Genomic DNA, 12,635 nt, shown 5'->3' on the forward strand with positions numbered 1-12,635 from the left:
GGTTAAAAATGGAAAGTGATGAGGACCTTGATCAAGCGTGACTTCCTTTTAACTGTACAGTATATGTTACATTGCATTTAGGAACTTTCGGGTAATTGAACATGTATCAATAATTACAGATTTCTGTAGTAGTATATACACTCCTGGAAATGGAAAAAAGAACACATTGACACCGGTGTGTCAGACCCACCATACTTGCTCCGGACACTGCGAGAGGGCTGTACAAGCAATGATCACACGCACGGCACAGCGGACACACCAGGAACCGCGGTGTTGGCCGTCGAATGGCGCTAGCTGCGCAGCATTTGTGCACCGCCGCCGTCAGTGTCAGCCGGTTTGCCGTGGCATACGGAGCTCCATCGCAGTCTTTAACACTGGTAGCATGCCGCGACAGCGTGGACGTGAACCGTATGTGCAGTTGACGGACTTTGAGCGAGGGCGTATAGTGGGCATGCGGGAGGCCGGGTGGACGTACCGCCGAATTGCTCAACACGTGGGGCGTGAGGTCTCCACAGTACATCGATGTTGTCGCCAGTGGTCCGCGGAAGGTGCACGTGCCCGTCGACCTGGGACCGGACCGCAGCGACGCACGAATGCACGCCAAGACCGTAGGATCCTACGCAGTGCCGTAGGGGACCGCACCGCCACTTCCCAGTAAATTAGGGACACTGTTGCTCCTGGGGTATCGGCGAGGACCATTCGCAACCGTCTCCATGAAGCTGGGCTACGGTCCCGCACACCGTTAGGCCGTCTTCCGCTCACGCCCCAACATCGTGCAGCCCGCGTCCAGTGGTGTCGCGACAGGCGTGAATGGAGGGACGAATGGAGACGTGTCGTCTTCTACATCTACATCTACATCTACATCTATACTCCGCGAGCCACCTTACGGTGTGTGGCGGAGGGTACTTATTGTACCACTATCTGATCCCCCCTTCCCTGTTCCATTCACGAATTGTGCGTGGGAAGAACGACTGCTTGTAAGTCTCCGTATTTGCTCTAATTTCTCGGATCTTTTCGTTGTGATCATTACGCGAGATATATGTGGGCGGTAGTAATATGTTGCCCATCTCTTCCCGGAATGTGCTCTCTCGTAATTTCGATAATAAACCTCTCCGTATTGCGTAACGCCTTTCTTGAAGTGTCCGCCACTGGAGCTTGTTCAGCATCTCCGTAACGCTCTCGCGCTGACTAAATGTCCCCATGACGAATCGCGCTGCTTTTCGCTGGATCATGTCTATCTCTTCTATTAATCCAACCTGGTAAGGGTCCCATACTGATGAGCAATACTCAAGAATCGGACGAACAAGCGTTTTGTAAGCTACTTCTTTCGTCGATGAGTCACATTTTCTTAGAATTCTTCCTATGAATCTCAACCTGGCGCCTGCTTTTCCCACTATTTGTTTTATGTGATCATTCCACTTCAGATCGCTCCGGATAGTAACTCCTAAGTATTTTACGGTCGTTACCGCTTCCAATGATTTACCACCTATGGCATAATCGTACTGGAATGGATTTCTGCCCCTATGTATGCGCATTATATTACATTTATCTACGTTTAGGGAAAGCTGCCAGCTGTCGCACCATTCATTAATCCTCTGCAGGTCTTCCTGGAGTACGTACGAGTCTTCTGATGTTGCTACTTTCTTGTAGACAACCGTGTCATCTGCAAATAGCCTCACGGAGCTACCGATGTTGTCAACTAAGTCATTTATGTATATTGTAAACAATAAAGGTCCTATCACGCTTCCTTGCGGTACTCCCGAAATTACCTCTACATCTGCAGATTTTGAACCGTTAAGAATGACATGTTGTGTTCTTTCTTCTAGGAAATCCTGAATCCAATCACAAACCTGGTCCGATATTCCGTAAGCTCGTATTTTTTTCACTAAACGTAAGTGCGGAACCGTATCAAATGCCTTCCTGAAGTCCAGGAATACGGCATCAATCTGCTCGCCAGTGTCTACGGCACTGTGAATTTCTTGGACAAATAGGGCGAGCTGAGTTTCACATGATCTCTGTTTGCGGAATCCATGTTGGTTATGATGAAGGAGATTTGTATTATCTAAGAACGTCATAATACGAGAACATAAAACATGTTCCATTATTCTACAACAGATTGACGTAAGCGAAATAGGCCTATAATTATTCGCATCTGATTTATGACCCTTCTTGAAAATGGGAACGACCTGCGCTTTCTTCCAGTCGCTAGGTACTTTACGTTCTTCCAGAGATCTACGATAAATTGCTGATAGAAAGGGGGCAAGTTCTTTAGCATAATCACTGTAGAATCTTACGGGTATCTCGTCTGGTCCGGATGCTTTTCCGCTACTAAGTGATAGCAGTTGTTTTTCAATTCCGATATCGTTTATTTCAATATTTTCCATTTTGGCGTCCGTGCGACGGCTGAAGTCAGGGACCGTGTTACGATTTTCCGCAGTGAAACAGTTTCGGAACACTGAATTCAGTATTTCTGCCTTTCTTCGGTCGTCCTCTGTTTCGGTGCCATCGTGGTCAACGAGTGACTGAATAGGGGATTTAGATCCGCTTACCGATTTTACATATGACCAAAACTTTTTAGGGTTCTTTTTTAGATTGTTTGCCAATGTTTTATGTTCGAATTCGTTGAATGCTTCTCTCATTGCTCTCTTTACGCTCTTTTTCGCTTCGTTCAGCTTTTCCTTATCAGCTATGATTCGACTACTCTTAAACCTATGATGAAGCTTTCTTTGTTTCCGTAGTACCTTTCGTACATGATTGTTATACCACGGTGGATCTTTCCCCTCGCTTTGGACCTTAGTCGGTACGAACTTATCTAAGGCGTACTGGACGATGTTTCTGAATTTTTTCCATTTTTGTTCCACATCCTCTTCCTCAGAAATGAACGTTTGATGGTGGTCACTCAGATATTCTGCGATTTGTGCCCTATCACTCTTGTTAAGCAAATATATTTTCCTTCCTTTCTTGGCATTTCTTATTACACTTGTAGTCATTGATGCAACCACTGACTTATGATCACTGATACCCTCTTCTACATTCACGGAGTCGAAAAGTTCCGGTCTATTTGTTGCTATGAGGTCTAAAACGTTAGCTTCACGAGTTGGTTCTCTAACTATCTGCTGATGAGAGTCGCTTCTGCCTTGGTGCCAATGATGGTCGTATGCGTGTTTGGCGCCGTGCAGGTGAGCGCCACAATCAGCACTGCATACGACCGAGGCACACAGGGCCAACACCCGGCATCATGGTGTGGGGAGCGATCTCCTACACTGGCCGTACACCACTGGTGATCGTCGAGGGGACACTGAGTAGTGCACGGTACATCCAAACCGTCATCGAACCCATCGTTCTACCATTCCCAGACCGGCAAGGGAACTTGCTGTTCCAACAGGACAATGCACGTCCGCATGTATCCCGTGCCACCCAACGTGCTCTAGAAGGTGTAAGTCAACTACCCTTGCCAGCAAGATCTCCGGATCTGTCCCCCATGGAGCATGTTTGGGACTGGATGAAGCGTCGTCTCACGCGGTCTGCACGTCCAGCACGAACGCTGGTCCAACTGAGGCGCCAGGTGGAAATGGCATGGCAAGCCGTTCCACAGGACTACATCCAGCATCTCTACGATCGTCTCCATGGGAGAATAGCAGCCTGCATTGCTGCGAAAGGTGGATATACACTGTACTAGTGCCGACATTGTGCATGCTCTGTTGCCTGTGTCTATGTGCCTGTGGTTCTGTCAGTGTGATCATGTGATGTATCTGACCCCAGGAATGTGTCAATAAAGTTTCCCCTTCCTGGGACAATGAATTCACGGTGTTCTTATTTCAATTTCCAGGAGTGTATATGTTTGGATGTAGCTGTATTGCGTTGATGTACTGGTGGATACTGTGTGGTATGACTCCTGTAGTTGATAGTATAATTGGTATAATGTCAACTTTATCCTGATGCCACATGTCCTTGACTTCCTCAGCCAGTTGGATGTATTTTCCAATATTTTTCTCATGTTTTCTTCTGTATATTTGTTGTACTGGGTATGGATATTTCGAGTCGTTGTGTTAATTTCTTCTTTTTATTGGTGAGTATGAAGTCAGGTTTGTTATGTGGTGTTGTTTTATCTGTTATAATGGTTCTGTTCCAGTATAATTTGTATTCATCACTCTCCAGTACATTTTGTGGTGCGTACTTGTATGTGGGAACGTGTTGTTTTATTAGTTTATGTTGTATGGCAAGCTGCTGATGTATTATGTTTGCTACATTGTCATGTCTTCTGGGGTATTCTGTATTTGCTAGTATTGTACATCCGCTTGTGATGTGGTCTACTGTTTCTATTTGTTGTTTGCAAAGTCTGCATTTATCTGTTGTGGTATTGGGATCTTTAATAATATGCTTGCTGTAATATCTGGTGTTTATTGTTTGATCAAGCATTGCAATAATGAATCCTTCCGTGTCACTGTATATATTGCCTTTTCTTAGCGATGTGTTGGATGCGGCTTGATCGATGTGTGGCTGTGTTAGATGATGCGGGTGCTTGGCATGTAGTGTTTTCTTTTTCCAATTTACTTTCTTCGTATCTGTTGTTGTTATGTGATCTAAAGTGTTGTAGAAGTGGTTATGAAACTGCAATGGTGTAGCCGATGTATTTATATGAGTGATTGCTTTGTGTATTTTGCTAGTTTCTGCTCGTTCTAGAAAGAATTTTCTTAAATTGTCTACCTGTCCATAATGTAGGTTTTTTTTATGTCGATAAATCCCCTTCCTCCTTCCTTTCTGCTTAATGTGAATCTTTCTGTTGCTGAATGTATGTGATATATTATATATTTATGGAATTGTGATCGAGTAAGTGTACTGAGTGCTTCTAGGTCTGTGTTACTCCATTTCACTACTCCAAATGAGTAGGTCAATATTGGTATAGTATAAGTATTTATAGCTTCTGTCTTGTTTCTTGCTGTCAATTCTGATTTCAGTATTTTTGTTAGTCTTTGTCTATATTTTTCTTTTAGTTCTTCTTTAATATTTGTATTATCTTTTCCTATTTTTTGTCTGTATCCTAGATATTTATAGGCATCTGTTTTTTCCATCGCTTCTATGCAGTCGCTGTGGTTATCCAATATGTAATCTTCTTGTTTAGCGTGTTTTCCCTTGACTATGCTATTTTTCTTACATTTGTCTGTTCCAAAAGCCATATTTATATCATTGCTGAATACTTCTGTTATCTTTAGTAATTGGTTGAGTTGTTGATTTGTTGCTGCCAGTAGTTTTAGATCATACATGTATAGCAAATGTGTGATTTTGTGTTGGTATGTTCCAGTAATATTATAGCCATAATTTGTATTATTTAGCATGTTGGATAGTGGGTTCAGAGCAAGGCAGAACCAGAAAGGACTTAATGAGTCTCCTTGGTATATTCCACGCTTAATCTGTATTGGCTGTGATGTGATATTATTTGAATTTGTTTGGATATTAAGTGTGGTTTTCCAATTTTTCATTACTATGTTTAGGAACTGTATTAATTTAGGATCTACTTTGTATATTTCCAGTATCTGTAGTAACCATGAGTGGGGTACACTATCAAAAGCTTTTTGGTAGTCAATGTATGCGTAGTGCAGCGACCTTTGTTTAGTTTTAGCTTGATATGTCACCTCTGCATCTATTATCAGTTGCTCTTTAAATCCTCGTGCTCCTTTGCAGCAGCCTTTTGGTTCTTCATTTATAATTTTGTTCTGTGTTGTATGTGTCATTAATTTCTGTGTAATGACTGAAGCTAATATTTTGTAGATTGTTGGTAAGCATGTTATGGGGCGATATTTTGCTGGGTTTGCTGTGTCTGCTTGATCTTTAGGTTTCAGATAAGTTATTCCATGTGTAAGTGTATCAGGGAATGTGTATGGGCCTGCAATGTAACTGTTAAATAATTTAGTTAGATGTGAATGTGTTGAGGTGAACTTCTTTAGCCAGAAATTTGCTATTTTATCATTTCCACGGGCTTTCCAATTGTGCGTAGAATTAATTGCTCGGGTGACTTCATGTTGCAAAATTATCACTTCAGGCATTTGTGGTATCATTTTGTATGAGTCTGTTTCTGCTTGTATCCACCGTGAATGTCTTATGTTGTACCGGGTTTGACCATATGTTGCTCCAGAAGCGTTCCATGTCTGTAATGTTTGGTGGATTGTCTATTTTAATGTGTGTGTTATCTATTGTCTGGTAAAATTTCTTTTGGTTGGTGTTGAATGTTTGGTTTTGTTTCCTTCTATTTTCACTTTTTTTGTATCTTCTGAGTCGTTTGGCTAATGCTTGTAATTTCTGCTTCTTTTCATCTAATTGCTCTATTGCTTCTTGTTGTGAGATTTTACCTAACCTTTTTCGTTTTTTTGTCTGATATTTCATTTCTTATAGATTGTGTTAGCTGTCCGATGTCTTTTCTCAGTTTTTCTATTCTGATCTGTGGCCTGTGTTGCCATGCTGGTTTTGTGGGTTTCTTCTGTGTGTTGGTTGGTTCTGATCTCTGCCTAGTGTGTATATTTAGTGTAGTGAGTGCTCCTACATAAACCAGTAGTTGTAATTCTTCCATAGCTGTATTTTCATTTATTTTGTGGTCTATGTAAGAATGGTCTAATGTCTGTATTTGTGTCTTTGTATTCTATATATGTCAACTGAAATTTTTCTTCTATATCTAACGTGTGTGTCATTTCACGTTCTATTTGTGCTTGTTCTGGTGGCTGTCTTAAGATTTCGTTTTCCTCTGATTGTTTAATTGATGCGTGTTCTTTGTTTGTTTGCTCTGGGATGTTTGAGTCCATTACTGTGTTTTCTTCTTCTTCCGATTGCACATTATTTTGTTCCAGTATCTGTTGTACATTTTGTTTGATGTTTTCTAATTCTGACTGGGGTATCCTGTTATTTTTGATTATTACACGAATCTGATCAGCTAGTCGTTGTTCTGTTAAGAATTTTAATTCTGGGTATCTGGTAATAAATGTTGTGTATACTTGTGATCTGTATCCAGTTGTGTTGGTTCCTAAGTTTGTTGCTTCGTAATAGCAGAACATGAGGTGTCAGTTAACTTCATCAGACCATCTCATCCTCTGTCTTTGTTTTCCTTCTAGGGTGGTTGCAGGAAGCATGTCCTGCAAAACACCTCTACTTGGATTTAAATCATTTTCCGTGTGGCTAGCAGTGTCGTTACCATTGTGGGCGGGCATAGGGTTCAAGCGTCGTCCCCGACCATGACAGCGCTTGTCCGAGGTTTCATTAGTTCTGTCCTGAACCAACTAATCACACTAGAAGGGGGGTTAGCCCTATTAGTGGTTTGTTCTTTTCGTCGCCTTTTACGACTGGCAAAACATACCGGAGGCCTATTCTTTTCCCGGGCCTCCACGGGGATTATTATTATTATTATTATTATTATTATTATTATTATTATTATTAGTCACGATAGTCAACTTACGTACGACGCAGTCTACAACAAGGAGAATTTCAGAATTTTCTCTTAGCGTTCGTCAAGCCGTATTATCTTCTCTCAGAATGGGGTGCTCTCTTTGCCTCAAACCAAGTTGCACCAGTTCACGAGTTTTTCTGCAAGGTCGACTCCCCAGTCGCTGATCATTATTACACCTCCTACGTATCAAATTGACATCTAAAAGCAGGTCAAGCGACACATCAATGTAGCACAGAGAGAATGTTCCGTAAGAAGTTAAAATCAATTCGTGCAGTTAAAAAATTATGATGTTGTGAATACAAATGCTGACTGGTATTGCCTCCTTTCGTTCTTCGTTTAATTTTATTTAAATTAATTCCTTGATTAATATAATAATTTGAAGGGCCTCTTTTGTACAAAGTTGTAATTCATTGCATTTCAATACAATACAACACAATGCTGCAATGTGGATCTGCAGTAAAGTGCCAGCCTACAAAAGGTCTCGATTTCAATCCCTGGTAAGTTGCAGGATCTTTATTCATCACTTCACCTCAGAAACGTTAGCTGATGGTAAAAATGTCGAGTTTCACCTTGGTTCCGAATCCCCCAACACTTTGCTGGACACGTCCGTTCAGTAGTAGAAGGAAGGCAGAGGTGTACCGCAACCAAACATATGCTTGTCTACAAAAGCCTTGTGACATTCAAAACAATCATCAGATTGACGACGGATTTGCCTTTTTATCTTATTTCATGTTGCGTTTTCCATGCTTCTTTCACGCCTTCTCTTACTGCTGCGATCAGTTTTACTGTGAAAATTTTTAAATATAGTGCTACTTTCTTAGAATTCCACACCTTGTCTCGTTAATCTGATAGAATGAGTTAGTAAATATCCCAACAGAATTTGAGACTGCGTTTCTCATATGTGAAAAAAATTTGGTTGACTTTTTTTTGCTCTTACTCTGTATCTCGTTTCTACAGCGTAGTTTGAACTAAATTTTCCCCCACTACATTTCGTTCTCTTTTGAATTTCTTTGATGTGTCGTCCTGATTCCGGAGGCAGGCGGTTCAAATCCTCGTCCTGTCAGCCCAATGTAGGTTTTCCGTAGTTACCCTAAACTCTTAAGGCAAATGCCGGGTTGGTTCCTTCGAAATGACCACTGCTGATTTATTTCCTTGTGCTTCTTCGATCCGAGTTTCAGGTGCGTCTCTAACGGTCTCGTCATAGATGAAACATGAATCCCCAAAACTCTTCCCTTTCTCGAATGAGATTTTCACTTTACAGCGGAGTGTGTGCTGATAAGGAACTTCCTGGCAGATTAAAACTGTGTGCCCGACCGAGACTCGAAGGTAGGGGACGAGACACTGGCAGAAGTAAAGCTGTGAGTACCGGGCGTGAGTCGTGCTTCAGTAGCTCAGATGGTAGAGCACTTGCCCGCGAAAGGCAAAGGTCCCGAGTTCGAGTCTCGGTCGGGCACACAGTTTTAATCTGCCAGGAAGTTTCTTCCCTTTCTGTTTACAAAACTTTCTTTCCCATGAAGATACTCTTGTTTGACAATCGCCTTGTAGTATATAAATATGTATTTTTTATTTATTTATTCTATCATTCATTAATAACCTTTTTAGGCTACGGCCTCAAGGCTCTCTCTTACATCAGACCGCTAATTCAGTTACCCAAAACGTTTTACGTTGCCGTTTACTTAGATAAATATAATACGACAAATAATAATAGTACCTAGCAATAAACTCGACAAGTTGACTTGAAAGTAAGTTTGCCAATTGGGATACAGTACTAATCAGAAACTTATAGCAACTTAAGGAAATGTCACCACAACTAACTAACAACAACAACAACAACCGTCACGACAAGGAAAAGCAGAAACCTCAGGAAATTCACCGAAAATAAGATGGAACGTGGGAAGACAGAACTATCAGAAATGGAAGTAACGGAATAGTCAGCATTATGAGAGGCGTTTCCTAGTGGATTCGATATTTCCACTGCTACTGATCATCACATTAATCACAATGTCAACAATTTTACCGAAAATAATCCTGGACAGTCACAGCTCAGAGTTTCTCAAAAAGTACCCCCATCTGCTGTACGTGGATGGCCTGAGACTCTATGGAAAATATGACATTAAAATCCAGTACCTGATGAATACAGTCCGAATCTTTAGCAATTACATCAGTATTGAAATCGGCATACACAAATATGCCACACTGGCACTATATGAGGGCGAAATCTCAGAAAGTGAAGGCATCCAGATACCAAATAGACAAGCTATTGAAGCGCCACGTGCCAGCCTCCTTATGCCTAGGCATTTTGCAAATGGATGGCATCAAGTATTAACTTGTAAAAACTGTCTCACCAAAGGGTACACCTAAAGAGAGAAAAAATTTTGCAGATCAAAGCGAGTGGTGACTACACCATGATGGCAATCAATACCTGGACCATGTCCGTCATCAGATACACTGCGGGAATAGTGAACCGTACATTAGTAGAGCTGGATAATCTGCTCAGGAAAACAAGGAAACCTCACCGCCGCAATGACGTCAACGGACTTCACTTGCCCAGAAAAACAGCCAGTAACGGACTCTTGCAAGTGAGAGAGACAGTGGAGAGGAGCAGGCATTCGCTGACAATCAGCAAGATAGCCACGAATCGGCTATGATTGAAGACAACAACAGAAAGCTCTTGAAGGTACAGCAAACCAAGAATCAGTGCCGGAATGGTGCACATTGGTGCCGTACTGACTGATCGCGCAGCTAAGGCCAAACAGATAATTCAAAGGCATGGTCCTGGATGACCAACGGAACCATGAAGAAGGCAGCAAAAAGAATGGTTTTTAAAGTTCAGGCCGCGTGCGATTAGCCGAGCGGTCTAGGGCGCTGCAGTCATGGACTGTTCGGCTGGTCCCGGCGGAGGTTCGAGTCCTCCCTCGGACATAGGTGTGTGTGTTTGTCCTTAGGATAATTTAGATTAAGTAGTGTGTAAACTTAGGTTCAAATGGCTCTGAGCACTATGGGACTTAACATCTGAGGTCATCAGTCCCCTAGAACTTAGAACTACATAAACCTAACTAACCTAAGGACATCACACACATCCATGACCAAGGCAGGATTCGAACCTGCGACCGTAGCAGTCGCGCGGTTCCGGACTGTGGCGCCTAGAACCGCACGGCCAACTCGGCCGGCCGTAAACTTAGGGACTGATGACCTTAGCAGTTAAGTCCCATCAGATTGCACACACATCTGAACATTTAAAGTTCAGGAACAAGTCATCAGAACAAATGCCATCAAAAGCAGGATGGAAAAATCAGCAGAAGATCCGCACCGGGCAAAGAAGCAAAGGAAACACTCGACCACATTTTGAGCAGCTGCAAGAAGGTCGCTGAGGCTGATTACAACAGAAGGTACTATGATGTGGCGCAAAAGAACCACTGGAACTTATGCCAAAGTTACCACTTGCTGGCGGCAAACAAAAAGATGTCGAAACGAAACATGCGAAATTACTATGGAACTGATCAGTTTGGATTCCGTAGAAATGTTGGAACATGTGAGGCAATACTAACCTTACGACTTATCTTAGAAGAAAGATTAAGAAAAGGCTAACCTATGTTTCTAGCATTTGTAGACTTAGAGAAAGCTTTTGACAACGTTAACTGGAATACTCTCTTTCAAATTCTGAAGGTGGCAGGGGTAAAATACAGGGAGCGAAAGGCTATTTACAATTTGTACAGAAACCAGATGGCAGTTATAAGAGACGAGGGGCATGAATGGGAAGCAGTGGTTGGGAAAGGAGTGAGACAGGGTTGTAGCCTCTCCCCGATGTTATTCAATCTGTATATTGAGCAAGCAGTAAAGGAAACAAAAGAAAAATTCGGAGTAGGTATTAAAATTCATGGAGAAGAAGTAAAAACTTTGAGGTTCGCCGATGACATTGTAATTCTGTCAGAGACAGCAAAGGACTTGGAAGAGCAGTTGAACGGAATGGACAGAGTCGTGAAAGGAGGATATAAGATGAACATCAACAAAAGCAAAACGAGGATAATGGAATGTAGTCAAATTAAATCGGGTGATGCTGAGGGGATTAGATTAGGAAATGAGACACTTAAAGTAGTAAAGGAGTTTTGCTATTTAGGGAGTAAAATAACTGATGATGGTTGAAGTAGAGAGGATATAAAATGTAGACTGGCAATGGCAAGGAAATCGTTTCTGAAGAAGAGAAATTTGTTAACATCGAGTATAGATTTAAGTGTCAGGAAGTCGTTTCTGAAAGTATTTGTATGGAGTGTAGCCATGTATGGAAGTGAAACATGGACGATAACCAGTTTGGACAAGAAGAGAATATATGCTTTTGAAATGTGGTGCTACAGAAGAATGCTGAAGATAAGGTGGGTAGATCACGTAACTAATGAGGAGGTATTGAATAGGATTGGGGAGAAGAGAAGTTTGTGGCACAACTTGACTAGAAGAAGGGATCGGTTGGTAGGACATGTTTTGAGGCATCAAGGGATCACAAATTTAGCATTGGAGGGCAGCGTGGGGGGTAAAAATCGTAGAGGGAGACCAAGAGATGAATACACTAAGCAGATTCAGAAGGATGTAGGTAGCAGTAGGTACTGGGAGATGAAGAAGCTTGCACAGGATAGAGTAGCATGGAGAGCTGCATCAAACCAGTCTCAGGACTGAAGACCACAACAACAACAACATTCGAACTAGATACAGATTGAGTGCTGAAACAATACATCAGATGTCACAATTGTAGAGAAAAACAAAGTGTAGATAATTAACATAGCCATCCGAGGTGACAGGAGAAACGAGGAGAACCAACTTGGAAAACTAGCCAATTAGAAGACTGGAAAATCGAACTACAGCAACTCTGGCGTTAACCAGCTGAAGTGATTCCAGTAGTTTTTAGTACACTGGGAGCAGTGTCAAAATATCTTAGTGGGCACATGGAAATCACTGGCGTTGATAAAATGTCTACCTGCCAACTACAAAAACCCACTTTACTAGTATCTGCACGAATACATCACACAGACTTATACGATTAGGGCGTGTCCGGCTAGTGATAAACAAGCAATTCAGTGAAATAATCTCATTTAGCTGTGTTTACTGTTATAATAATAAAAGTGACATACGAGGTAAATAACGTATTAATGAATGTATATAAGTGATGCTTTATGGTACAGCGGCCACTAAGAAAGACAATTGGAGTTAGTCT

This window comes from Schistocerca nitens, chromosome 5 (assembly GCF_023898315.1).
Source record: "Schistocerca nitens isolate TAMUIC-IGC-003100 chromosome 5, iqSchNite1.1, whole genome shotgun sequence".
In the NCBI taxonomy this organism is placed as follows: domain Eukaryota; kingdom Metazoa; phylum Arthropoda; class Insecta; order Orthoptera; family Acrididae; genus Schistocerca; species Schistocerca nitens.